The sequence below is a fragment of the Pipistrellus kuhlii genome, unplaced genomic scaffold (genome assembly GCF_014108245.1).
Source record: "Pipistrellus kuhlii isolate mPipKuh1 unplaced genomic scaffold, mPipKuh1.p scaffold_m20_p_16, whole genome shotgun sequence".
Lineage (NCBI taxonomy): Eukaryota > Metazoa > Chordata > Mammalia > Chiroptera > Vespertilionidae > Pipistrellus > Pipistrellus kuhlii.
Genome location: NW_023425471.1, coordinates 16,577,703 through 16,592,023, shown reverse-complemented (window position 1 = coordinate 16,592,023; position 14,321 = coordinate 16,577,703). Strand labels below are relative to the sequence as shown.

The window sequence follows — 14,321 nt, the reverse complement described above, 5'->3', positions numbered from 1 at the left end:
ATACTTTTGCCATTAACATATGGTTAGATGATAAAATAGTATGATTAATCTTTTGTTTATAGTTGTAAAAGTTATTAAGTGAGGTTTTACTTCCAGTAAGCATTTAGAAAAGACAGACAAAACAGGTTACTGAACTTCGAAGATATCTCTACACTTCTAAGTTTTACCTTTATTCACTTGGGTTGTGATTGAATCATTGCAAATGCCTCAGCCTCAAAGTAAATGCATTATTTACAATGAACTCTGCATTTCAATAAAGAGGAAACAGTTACGGAATCTCTGTTGTATATTCTAGTGTTGTAATTTATTTTGCTCTATTTATAACCTCCCTTTTCTCTCGGGAGGTTTACTTTGAAAATGAGACATGCTCAATAATAGGCTGACATTCAGCTTCTGTGTTTTAAATTTAAATGCTGTCAGTGTTATCACATCTGGAATGTGTGGGGAGAAAAGATACCAAGTTTTATTATTTAGATTAAATTGTGCAATTGCAGATTGATATTTTTCAATGCATTTTCATTATAGTTTCTGCCATGGAGGCAGCGTGAGGGCTTTCAGGAAGATGGAGTGGTGTAATTACCAGGTGCACACGTTCATTAATCCTTCCTGGCTAGAGAAAGCTTCAAGTTCTTCTCCAGTGGCCCATTCGTAAAGCTATAAATATCTAAATTGTGTCAGCCAAGAAGTCACACAGAATGGTGGCTCTTTTTGAGTTCAATTTCATGCACTGTTGCTTTGGTCTTGTGAGGGAAGCTTTGAATTCCTTAGGATAGTCTTGTTTGTAAAGTTGCAAAAACAAATATCAAATTGTTGAGGATTTAATTTAAAAGACATACTCTTCTTTCACAAGTAAATGATTGCAGGATGTGGGTCATAGCATGGTCTAATCTTTAAGAAAGTATTTGAGCTCCTTTTCTTTACCGTGCTTTTATCTTGTATAATCAAGATTACAGCTAAGATGTTGGTGACTTTTTAAAAGGATTTATGGCTTAGAGAGTCCAACAAGCTCTGTACTACTTCAAACCCCAGTACCCTTGTATGTTATCTTCAGCAGTGGACTGTTTGCATTGCATGTGGAGATTATATTAGATTTGGCCTAAAATAGTATTGTGCAGTATTTTTTAGTGTGCTTACTTAATTATTAAATATTCCTTAGTAAAAATAATTCCAAAAAGAAGTTTTCTGTGCAGTTACAATAAAAAGAAAGATATAAATTAATGTTAATTAAAAGTATACTAGTACACCCCAGTAATACTTTTCTTCTTATATATTTTCTTGTTCTCAATTGAAGTATCTAAAATGATAGAGACATCTTTAGGTAACTTATTCTTTCTTCAGAATACACCTATGAACTCATCTAATAAGAACACCTTGAGAGTGAATATATTCTCTTCATTGGAAGGATGACATATAACATGAACACATATATATATTTTAAAATTTATGATATTGTTTCCTTTTATGTGATAAAATAAAGGAGAACCGGCACATATTCAAAATGAGTATACACAATATATTTATATTTTAAGGTTTACTCTAAAGGTCAAAATTGATGTCAAAGTCATTTTCTAATTCTTTCCTCTATGTGGATGTGTTGGCATCTTTAGAAGTTCTTACAACATTATTTGTAGATTTTTTTCCAGAACATTTAAGATGTATTGCAATTTCAAAACTATATATATATATATATATATATATATATATATATATATAATTACTTTTAAAATTACAGTAATTAATATGATCTTAAAACAAATGTCCAAGTGCACTTTCATTCTCTTGAGATTGTAGTAACATACATTTATAACTAGTAAAAGAAAGGGTATAGCATAATTCTATTTGAATTTGAGTACAAAAATGTGTATATGTGTGGTTGTGTGTATTGTGAATGTGTTATTTAAAAAGATAAGTGGAAAGACAAATATAAGATTCAGGGACTTTTGCCGTGGCTTTTATTAGTTAAAATCACAGTAAACCCCCTGACCATCTCCTTTCTGGGGGTCCTTCTGGAACTGTCCAGCACCATGATCAGACTAGAGATGATTATATTCATAAGAGAGGAAGAACTTGTTAGGGAAAACCAGTCTTTTAAAAATTAGTTGCAAGTTCTGCAAAATATGATTATATATTAAATATTTACACAACATCTCTAATCAATATCTAATAGTTACCTACTTCCAAATTGAACACATTTGATACCTGAAAGGAACGTTGCAATATGTTCATATGTGGTATGCATCTTTAAGAAAACTTTAATGGAATCATGGGGAAAATCTGTCTGCTTTTCTTTTTCTGTTGAATAACAAGTTGAATTTAATAGTGTGTGTAGCATTTTGTATGCTTGCATGTATGTACATGCACTCATGTTCAAAAGAACATAATAGTCACAGGCCAGGGCTGTTTAATCAACTATCTATTTGAACATATAGAGGAAAATCAATGCAGTCTGACAGTGTCAAATTAACAAAAAATATTGGTGCACCCACAGTAATAAACACTGAGTCTATCCCTAATAAGATGGAAGAGAAAAAGTAAAATCTTAGTAGCCAATAAACAAAAAAGTAAACCTTGGTTCATTGTCCTGTTATTGAGTATCTATAAAATCTCTCAATAAGGGTCTTAAGGAATTTTGAATGATGTTCAAGAACTACCTCTACTATAGGTAACCGTGGAGTAAGGGCTCCCATTGCTAACTCCTGCTGCCTGTGCTTGTGAAAATGTAGGTAACAGGGAAGAATCATGGTGTTTTCTAGAAGGAACAGTCTTGTTTCATGGCCTGACTGTATAACAATGCTTATAGAAAACTCAACCTACAAAAGAAACAGCTGTACTGACTGCCTTTAAGATTGTCACTTTGCTACTAAACTCTGACCACACCCTTACCTCCAGAGGCAAAAAAAGAAGTAACCAAACAAACAAACAAAAAAAACCCAATAATAATAAAAGCAGGAGAGGTAGTGTCATCATCTGTTCCTTAAGCAAGTTTATGACTAGGGAACTTGAGCAGCCCCTAAACCCACTCTTACCTCTGAGGAAAGGACAGGCATCATATCATTTTCTAACCCATTTCATGTATACTCCTAATTTGGGATAGCAGACAGTGTACTCTTTTTTTCTTTCTTAAAATGGCTGAGGTTTTTTTTCTTTTTTTTTTTTCTGGTATATTCAAAATATCACTTTAGGTTTCTCTCCAGCTGTTTTATTGGTTCTAAATTAACCTCAAATTTTTCTTTAATACATTTTATCTATTGTCAAAAAGTATAATAATAATACATACTCACTGGAACAAGTCAAACAATACAAAGTTATATGGAGAACTCATAGATGTAATATTCTCCCCTTTCACATTCCTAATATTCACATCTAAGAAGTATGAGCTTCTCCATTCATTTTCATTCAAGCCTAAATTTTCATCTAAGAACGAGGAGATGCACCAAGTTCCTTTAGACAGACCCAGTGTAGTTTGCTTATCTTCCTCCTTAGCTGCTTTCCTTGGAATTGACTGTACTTATCTAAAGATGTTTAGAACAAGTGCTCACGTTCATGGTAACAGAAAACACTCACTGCTTGCATCATCAACTTTGAAAAGAATATCCACATCTAAGGGATCACTAAGGAAGTTAGAAACATCCTTTCCATTACCATTATTCTCATTAGTGTTATCAAGAAAAATTACATCTTAGATTTAAAACTAACAGGAGCTTCCCATTTTGTGTGTGTGTGTGTGTGTGTGTGTGTGTGTGTGTGTGTGTGTGTTTTGTTTTGAGATTCTTGCCCAACACTATTATATTTTAGCAACAATAAAGCTGGTGAGACTGTTGCCTCTTTCATGATGCTCAGATCCTGGGATAGCACCCTCACCTCCACAAATAGTGCTAGGTAGTCAAGCATTTTATAAGCTTTGGAGTTAAATATAACAGTGATATCCTAATTTAGGCATTATATCACCAGCAGTACTAGTGACAGCAATAAGAAAAATAATTGATGATGGCAGCATTGAGGTTATAATGCACTGTGTACTGTATTAGTCCTTCACATCATTAATTTCCATCCTCACAACAGAGTGCTACATACAATTGCCACTAACAATTGTGTTGTTGTGTGTCAGTGCCTGGGCTAAGTGCTGGGCAAATATTGCCCTGTTTCATCTTCATAATAACATTTGATGTTATTTTCATTCTCAAGTGAAACCAGTTTGGCTCAGTGGTAGAGCGTCGGCCTGCGGACTGAATGGTCCCAGATTCGATTCCAGTCAAGGGCATTGGTTACGGCACATCCCCGGTAGGGGGTGTGCAAGAGGCAGCTGGTCGATGTTTCTCTTTCATGGATGTTTCTAGCTCTCTATCCCTCTCTCCTCCTCTCTGAAAAAAAAATCAATAAAATATATTAAAAAAAGAAATATGTTTTCTCTAGGTGGTGATATTAGAGCTCTACTTCTATTTCTTGCATCTATTTTTATTAAATATACTAGAGGCCTGGTGCATGAAATTCATGCATGAGGGAGTAAGGAGTTTCTCAGTCCAGTCTGCACCCTTTCAAAATTTGGGACCCCTCAGTGGATGTCCAACTATCAGTTTAACATTCCTCTTGCAATCTGGGACTGCTGGCTCCTAACTGCTCACCTGCCTGTCTGATCACCCCTCACTGCTTGCCAGCCTGCCTGATCACCCGTGACCACTCTGCCTGCCTGCCTGATTGCCCCTAACTACTCACCTGCCTGCCTTATCACCCATAACCACCTCGGCCTCGGCCCCCCCATCACCACAGCTTTGTCTAGAAGGACATCTGGAATGATGTCCAGAAAGTTGTTTGGCTGCCTGGTCTAATTAGCATATGACACTTTTATTATTATACATTGGGGTACTGCCAGGGAACATGCTGGGCTGCAGGATTGATCCAAGGTGGGAGGCATGCAGGAGGCAGCTGATCAGTGATTCTCTCTCATCATTGATGTTTCTATATTTCCCTCTTCCTTTCTCTTTGAAATATATATGTATATATCTTGGGTGATTTGGTTACAGGATCATATAGGTTTAGGTTGCAAGTGTACAATTCTATACTACATGATATATATTGTATTGTGTTCCCACCACCCAAAGTCAAATCTTCTTCAATCATTATATATTTGACCCCCTTTATCCTTCATTATCCATCTATCCTTTCTTCCCTCTGGTAATCACCACACTATTGTATATTTATATGAGTTTTATTTGCTTGTCTCGTTTGTTCATTTGTTCCAGGGGTGCTTTCACTCTCAACAACCAGCAGACCGAAGGAGATTGCAATGTGTCTTAGAATTGACATCCCTGTGTGAGGCAGCCCTTATTTAGCCAATGTCTGATAGTCACAGAAGCATAAATCTTTAATATATTTTGCCTCCAATTGAGAAGTTCAACAGTGTTACCTACACTGTCATCTGGACTTTCATGCCACACACTTTGGGACTCTTTTCCTTCCACGTCCCACTTTTCTAGTTCCTAACCAGTGTTTCCTGGAAACATGTCCTGTTAATGGTATATCACTTTTACATGAAGCCTTATCTCAGAATCTCCCTTGAGGAAAACTGAACTAAAATATTATCTATATATGAAATTTATTGGTGAAAATAGCCCAACTCTCAGTAAGTGACCAATATGATACTGGTCCAAATTTTTCTAAGTCCTTATTTCATCTCTTTAAGTATTACAGTAGAGTCAATTGCAATTAATTTTTAACTGTTAGCTAACAAATACCTACCTCACATATGTTTCATAGCATATTATATCTATAGTATAATCAGAACATTATAGTCAGTGAATATTTTATATTTGTATAGCTGAGAGGCTATTGACTTCCTTGGGCCACAGTTTCTTCATCTGTAAAATAAACGCATTAATGCTGCCTACCTCAGAATATGAGAACTAATAAATGATATATGTAAACTGTTGAGAATCACTTGGCAATTACTCATGCTCATTAAACATTACCTGTTTTATTATTACTGATTCTTCTTGGGTGTCCATTATGAACTATGTAGTTTTTACTGGTGTTAAATAAAATTCCTACATAAAGAACAAGTATATATAATGCTATAGGCATTGAAACTTGAACCATAGAAGAAAAGGTAATTGACACTAGAGCCTCACTAGAAGCCTGACTGATGGTTCTGTGTATCCCTTTAGCCTTGGCTCATCAAGAGAAAACCTTGAAGACATTTCTGCTGGACTCAGCAGATCAATTTAACAAAGATGAATGACATTTTGCTTGAAATGTATTTAATGATAGTTGACTTTTGGTAATTTCATAATTTTTAGATTTTAGGAATTGTGCAGTCTTTTTTTGAAGTAGTATGCAATAAAATGCATATCCATTTGTCACTTTGTTATTTTAACCACATCAAGAAAGTATTTAGTGTGAAGACCATAGCCAAGTGAACTTATAATGCTCAGAAACTATTTTAGCAGTGGTAAAATTGCTGCAATTTATATTCATCAAATTGCATCATTTGACTTATTTTAGAAAAGTTATTAACTTTTGAGAAGTCTTCAGAAGCATTCAAATGAGTACAAGATAGCACTACTCGTATACATGAAGTTCATTTAAAAATATACTGCTAGAAATTATATTTAGCTATGGCATTTCTACAAAGATTAATTTTTACTTTATTTTGGAGGAATTTATTTTGTATTTTTGAATGTGTAAAGCCCCTAGAGTAAAAAATTATCACGTTACCTTTTACAATAATATTGTTTTTCAAATGGAGGGGATTCTGGGGTGGGGAACGAGACAAACCACATTATTCTGTAGTCTTGCTAAGCCACTTCACAAGTCAACACTGAATTAGGATAGATAGGATCTGATGTTTATTTATTCCTGAATGTAATATTATCGAAAGTGATATGATTGATTTCAAGATATTATCAATGAATATAATAAATAACTTAAAGTTAATTTCAAAATACCTTCACAAATCTTTTCCTCATCGCTTTCAACATCTTAAAATTAATGTTTTCTTATTACTAAAGTAACACAGTATGTATAAGTAGTTGTGGTGTGGAAGTTGTAATAGTACTGTGTTTCCCCGAAAATAAGACATCCTCTGAAAATAAGACCTAGCACATGGAAAAATAAGACATCCCCTGAAAATAAGATCTAGTGCATCTTTGGGAGCAAAAATTAATATAAGACACTGTTTTATTTTCGGGGAAACAGGATAGTAGTAGTAGTAGTAGTAGTAGTAATGTAATATTATCTAAATAAAATGCGTAGATTTAAGTAATTTATATGGATTTACTTATTTAATCTTCTAAATAAACCTTTAAAGTAGCTATCACTATTATTTCCACATTAAAATGAGAATGTGGCCGGGACCGGTTTGGCTCAATGGATAGAGCGTCGGCTTGGGGACTGAAAGGTCCCGGGTTCGATTCCGGTCAAGGGCATGTACCTTGGTTGCGGCCATATCCCCAGTAGGGGGTGTGCAAGAGGCAGCTGATCGATGACTCTCTCTCATCGATGTTTCTAACTCTCTATCTCTCTCCCTTCCTCTCTGTATAAAATCAATAAAATATATTTTTAAAAAAATGAGAATGTGGAATATTTTTTGAGTATTAAATTACTTATATATTTAAATAAAATTATGAAACCCCAGAATTAATTTTAACATGGTGACATTTAGTCATGTTCAAATTTATATTGAATGTGTTTATTGTTGATTTATTTATTTATTTATTTATTTTTATATGCACAAAAATGTAACATACTAAAAACATATCATCTTACTTTTTTAAATTTATTAAAATTGGTTTATCAATTAAAAAATGAGAAAGTGGATATATGTGAAAGGATTAGCTAAAGAACATATATGCATACCTTATGGGCATGGACAACAGTTTGGTGAAAGTGAGAGAGGGGAAGGCCATGATGGGTGGAGGTGGGCAAAGTAGGGAGATTGGGGACATCTGCAATAGTGTCAACATTACACATTTTTAATAAAAATAATTTTACAATGAGGAAGTTGAAATATAAATAAATTAAGTAATTTGTTTGAATCTGAACACTTTTCAAATGACGAAGTGAGAATTCAAACCCAGACAGTAAAATACAGGTTTAGCTTTCTTGTTAGTATGCTACTGTGAAAATCTAAGCACCAGTTGGAAGCCATGATTAGCATTTGCTGTATAACTTTCTGGCCTTTTTTTTCTATTTGACACATCTGCCATACAGTCACAAATTCAAAATAATCCCATTTATTACTTATTTTTTCCTGTATTCTTTACAATGTAGTTTACACAGCTATATTATTTTATAGTACATATTTTTCTAAAGATCTGTTTATCAATTATCAGCAAGTCTACTTCAGTAGGAGCATGAAGTGTGCTCAGATAAGATTAGTGTAATGAAAAGATCTCATAGATGAAGATGATGATTATATTTATGATAATGAAGTTAATAACAATAGTGCTACTGATACTAACAACGAAGATAGTTTTTTCTTTATATTGGGTTATACTGTGCCTGACATTCTACTCAACATCTTTATGCATTGTCTCCTTAATGTTCACAACTGGTTATGAGGTATAAGTACCACCATGATGGGCAAACTGAGGACCCCAAAGATAGCATAGCAAGTAAATGTTGGAACTGGAGCAGATATCTTGCTATCATCAGTTCTGGTTTCCATTCTTGCCTTGGCAACTTAACAGCTTTAAGACAAGGGATATTTAAACACATATGTTAAGTCTTGGTTTTCTCATGTGTAAATGGTACCTGGAATAAGTTCTTTAAATTATTATTGTCATGATTATATGTCTCAAAGTGTTGCAAAACATCTATGCTTAGACACATAGAGGGTGCTCATTAACTGAGAGCTAACTCTATATCTAATCTGTGCATAAAACGCATGGACATATGTGACAGACTATTAAGAGCCAAAGTAATCAATACTTATTGAATTTTATGTGTCAGATTTAAATAAATAACGATATCATAAAATAGGTCCTATTATTACCCCTTTTTATAAAACCGAAGGAAGAAAAATTAAGTAATTTGACAAAGATCATGTAAATGCTATATATCCATCTATCAACCTGTCTGTCATTCTATTCATTAATCTAACGAGTTATTTATCTTTCTCACTCTTGCTCTCTCTCCTCCCTCTCTCCATCTATGTCTTTGATTTTTATCTAACTACAGGTTTTAATTACATGAACACATTTTACAGAATTATGGGACTGAATAAAGAATCTTCAAGTTGTTTTTCTGTTAATAATAGACCTCAGTAAGAATTTTTTTTAAAAGCAATAAGCATCGTTCTATGCACATATGCAAATAATGTTTTAAATAAGAGAGATGCATACTATGAAATGATAATAACATAGAAAATCTGAAATTTTACATAGCAATTTTATGGACCTTCTCATTTGACTCTTACCACAATCTATGGGGGTACTGTTATTATTTTCTACATTTTATTGGTTAGATTTCATGTGGATTCAATAAAAACTACTTATATATTTAAGTAAATATATAAGCATAGTGAGGTTAATAAATATGCTGGTGTCTTGCTTTTATAACCCTACAATTAAAGCACAGTAACTGATGAATGAAAGTAATAGAAAAGTAATACCTTTGATATTACAATAGTATTAAATTGTAACTATATCATTCATTTCAGTTGGTGAATTTCAAGAGGCTATAATGTGGTGGCTTCTCTGACATATGTTTGAATTCATTTAGGCATTATAATTAGAAGGTATTCTATACATTATCTGAAATGTGAATACACTCACATGGAGATAATATAGCAGAGTGAGAAATGACAGTGTTTTGCTCTTTGTGATTTTTAACTTACAGGAAATCATTGTTGTCTTAGAAATTGAGGAAACAGTGAACTAATTCTTTCTACTAGAATATCAACACATTTTAACATAGTTCTCTTGCAGGGCAACTGAGCAGGAAGCCCTCAAAGCCATTCACTACTGCAAGAAGCATGTTGTGCTGAACTTAAAACACCTTTTCTTTATACCTCTTTGAACTGTTTTCTTCTAAGAGACTTCAAATGCCATTAAATTTAGCATCAGTTGGAGGCACACAAGGCATATTACAGTGAAAGCCTCAACGGATAAGTGTGTTACTGCTGTTCACAATATTTTTGTGTGTATGAGCCTTATTTATTATGCCTTGCAAGTTATGAAAATACTATTATTCATAGTAATAAGCCCATTTCAAACAAAATTCAAACAATGACTGATTTTTAAAGAATTTATGCACATGCAACAGGTTTGAATATATTTCCAATCTTAAAACTTATTTTATGTTCCTATGATATTGTTTGAGACAGTGAGGATTTTGTTTGTTTTCTTATTTATGATATTATACCCTTTCAAGAAAGTGTACTTAAAACTATGGATATTTAAAATTTTTATTATTGAAAGTATTACATATGTCTCATTTTCTCCCTATTGACCCCCTCCATCTCACCCTCATTTCTCCACCCCAGGCTTCCACTACCCTATTGTCTATGTCCATGGGTTACACATATATGCATACGAGTTATTTAGTTGATGTCTTCCCACCCACCTCCTCCTTCCTCCTTCCTCCTTCCTTCTGAGATACGACAGTCTGTTCCATGCTTCTATGTCTCTGGGTCTATTTTGTTCAACAGTTTTTGTTCCTTAGCTTCCGCATATGAGTGAGATCATGTGATACTCATTTTTGAAAAGCAACTAAACTCTTGCCTAATCACATAAATAATTTAACATAATGAAAATTAAATGTGATCTTTAGCCATCACTGTTTTATTTATTTCTAGTAGTGCTGTGCACGAATCCATGTGCTAGTATTCCTGTGCATGAATCCATGCACCAGTAGCTCTCTGTGGGCCCTGGGAGCTTCATGCCCACTGTGGCCCAGAGGCCAATCCGAGGCCAGGCATGGAACACTTGCCTCATTGTAGTGGCAACAAAGCAAGCATTCTGCCAGGCCGCTCATGCTGCCCACACTCAGCAGCTACCCACCCCTCAGGATTGGGGGACTGTGGCAGGGCTCAGAGGACTGGGCACCACCATCTTGTGGCTGTGAGTCCTGCCATCTTTGTGACAGAATGATGGTTAATTTGCATATTACCCTTTTATTAGATAGGATTCTGTTTCCATTTTTTTTTCTTTTACCAAAGATCCTGAAGAGTGTAGTCTTTTGGTCTTGCCTATAATTTTATTTTCTCTCAATATAAAACCCTAATATGCAAATAGACCGAACTGCAGAACAACTGAACAACTGGTCACTATGACTTGTGCTGACAACCAGGGAGGGCGCACAGAACATAATGAACGTCAGCAGCAGGTGACAGAGCATGGAACATGGCAGGCATAGGCTGCAGCGGGATGGTGGAGCAAGTGAGCAGGGTGCCAGACCAAAGAAGGGCACCAGTCACTGTCATCAGGGCAAGCCTCTGGTGGTTACTGAAAATTCTTTGCTCTGGCATGCTGCAATTCCGCATGGAATTGGCACTTGCACCTGCTGCCAGCATCAGAGCTGCCACTGCACCCACTGCTGCCATTGGCCCCAATCTCTGTATTGTTAGAGGATGCAAGCAGGTCTTGCACCTTCAGTATATAAGAGTGGTGGCAGGAGCATGACTGCCAGCAGACAGGGGGCCAAGGGCCATGACTGTAGGGGCTGGACGGGGGCACAGAGGATGGACCAAGACCACCCCTATGCTCACAACAGCCTCACAGCCCATAATTTATTTCAAAATGCATGAATCCGTGCACTGGGCCCCTAGTAATATCATAATAAGATGATCCTAACTTTCAAATAGCATCCACATATATTAATGTTAAGTACTAATAATACAAGTGTATTAGAAGCAACTTTTATTTAAGTCAGATTATAAATTAATTTACTAGAAATCTTACTTTGGGTATTTCTCTGTAATCACTGCTACATAATAAATATGCCAAGGTTTGGTATGCCTTTTTTTCCATACTAATTTAATAGTATAAGTAATGGGGAATCCAGACCATTTTCATGATGTCATCCAGAGAGAATCAGCCCATACTTTAATAGTTTACATGCTTTTATTAAAACCTAAATGAGAATCCATATGAGTGGAATGGAGAACAGTTAAATTTTGAGGTGGCAGATTTGAGGTAATTCTATGGCAGCAGAACCCTGCTGGAGGGAAATTGTTTGCAGCATCTTTTATAATTGTATCATCTAGATTATGTCTTATGTCTTATGAATTTATGGATTTCTAGGAAACATCATGACTTCAAATGCTGTATTGTAATAGAATAGAGATAAATCTGGATAATTATTTGCCTACAATATGTGAAATTTAGGCAAGTCTTAAGAGTTTATAAGCACTAAGATATTTACCATGCCATACATCATGTTTGAAATATATGGTTTGATATTACACACAGTAACCAATTAGTGAATGTTGGTCTTCAGTACATAATTGACACTAAAATACAAGGATTTGTTTGTACTTTTAATTCTAATGAAAGTACCTGGCAGCCTACAATATGTAGTTAGTTCTCATTATTTGAATTACATGGGTTTATTGTGCAGGACCAAATCCTTGACTCAATGGACCTAACCTAATGCCCAATGAGACTGAGCTGTGTTGGAAAAATATGTTATCGTGTTATATAAAAAGTTTCCAAAATGAGTGGTGCAATCAAATATTTTTATTGGAATGTACAGTGATAAATTCCATGCATTTGTGCATAGTAGTTAGAATAGGATGCACAAGGGTAGGGGAAACTTCTGCTACAACATTTAGTCATATTCAATATATTCGGAGTAAGCTCCTACTATAGCCTTCTATGTCAGGTATTGAGGATAAAACAAAAACCAAATAATATATGGACACAGCCTTTGATTTCATGATCTGGTAGACCTACAAAAGTTGTCTCAGTGCAGTGAAGAGAAAATAGAAAAGATGCTCCAAGCAATATGGGCAAATACAGATGTAGAAAGGAGGTATTATACCTAGAGGACAAGAAGAAACCCATGGTTCATGAAGAGTGACTTTGGGGATGCTAGATAGGCTCCAATGCTAAGATGAGACTCAGTGACAGACCAGATTACATTGACAATAGTTTCATAAAGACAAAGCGTGTGTTAATATATATTTGAAAGTACTGAGGCTCAGAACATTACATAATTTTCACAAGGTCACACAGTAAGAAATGAAAGGTCTGAAATTTAGAATCATATCTGCCTGACTTCAAAGACTGTACAACAGTTTATTCTCTCTCTCTCTCTCTCTCTCTCTCTCTCTCTCTCTCTCTCTCTCTCTCATCTCAGATAGCAATGAGTCCATATAATCATGGAATGAATCACATTTTCTTTTAACTATAATGACTTGCATTAATGAAGAAAGTACAAAAGTACAATATTCTGTTAATTATTCTTAATTATGTCTTTACATAATCTTCCCAAATTTTCTGTGAAGTGGATAGTACAGGTAACACCCAAGGAAACCCAAGGGAACCCAATAAGTCCAAGTAAAAGAACCAAATTTTAAAGCCTTTTGTTAAAACCCTGTTTTCTCAGAGGCTGGAAGGGCAGTGAAGGTGGATGAGTAGGGTGGATTATTCCTTATGTAATCTTTTGAGAACATCCAAAGAAAGGATAGTCAGCAAATGTGCCTTGATGTGGAAGCTTTAATATAGTCTGCTCTTTAGAAGATATTTTTTCTCTGCAGTTGTCTCTCAGTACATCAAGGAGAGGCCTAACCCATGTTCTAGGCTGCCCTCTCCACTTCTACCATAACTAACCTTATTCTATAACTCAACTCCTTGTCTCTATTCTCCAGGACATTTATTTCCTACCTTCTTGATTTTATCTCCAATTATGTAAGCACTATGAGGGAAGGTACCTTGTCAGTTTTTTGTTTTTTTTTTTTTATCAGTATATTACCAGTATCTAGCAGCACTAGAGATATAGTCAGCCCTCTCTATGCATTTGGGGAATGAATGAATGAATGAATGAGGAAATCTAATCCATATTCACTGTATCTTTTGTCTCCATCTCTCTTCTCCTGCATGTTATCATCTTGCCATTGTGGTCTGTGCAGTTTGATTCAACAGATTTAATATCCAAGAAAAATCAATGGATAGAGCGTCGGCTTGGGGACAGAAAGGTCCCGCGTTCGATTCTGGTCAAGGGCATGTACCTTGGTTGCGGGCATATCCCCAGTAGGGGGTGTGCAAGAGGCAGCTGATCGATGATGACTCTCTCTCATCGATGTTTCTAACTCTCTATCTCTCTCCCTTCCTCTCTGTACAAAATCAATAAAATATTTAAAAAAAATAATATCCAAGAAAAGT

The 14,321-nt window shown here is 35.1% G+C and overlaps 1 protein-coding gene across 4 annotated transcripts in view; it reads left to right on the top strand.

Moving 5' to 3' along the window:
* The window catches only part of DMD (dystrophin), a 1,962,662-nt gene that overhangs the window by 881,830 nt on the left and 1,066,511 nt on the right, over nucleotides 1-14,321 (top strand). The window lies entirely within an intron of this gene.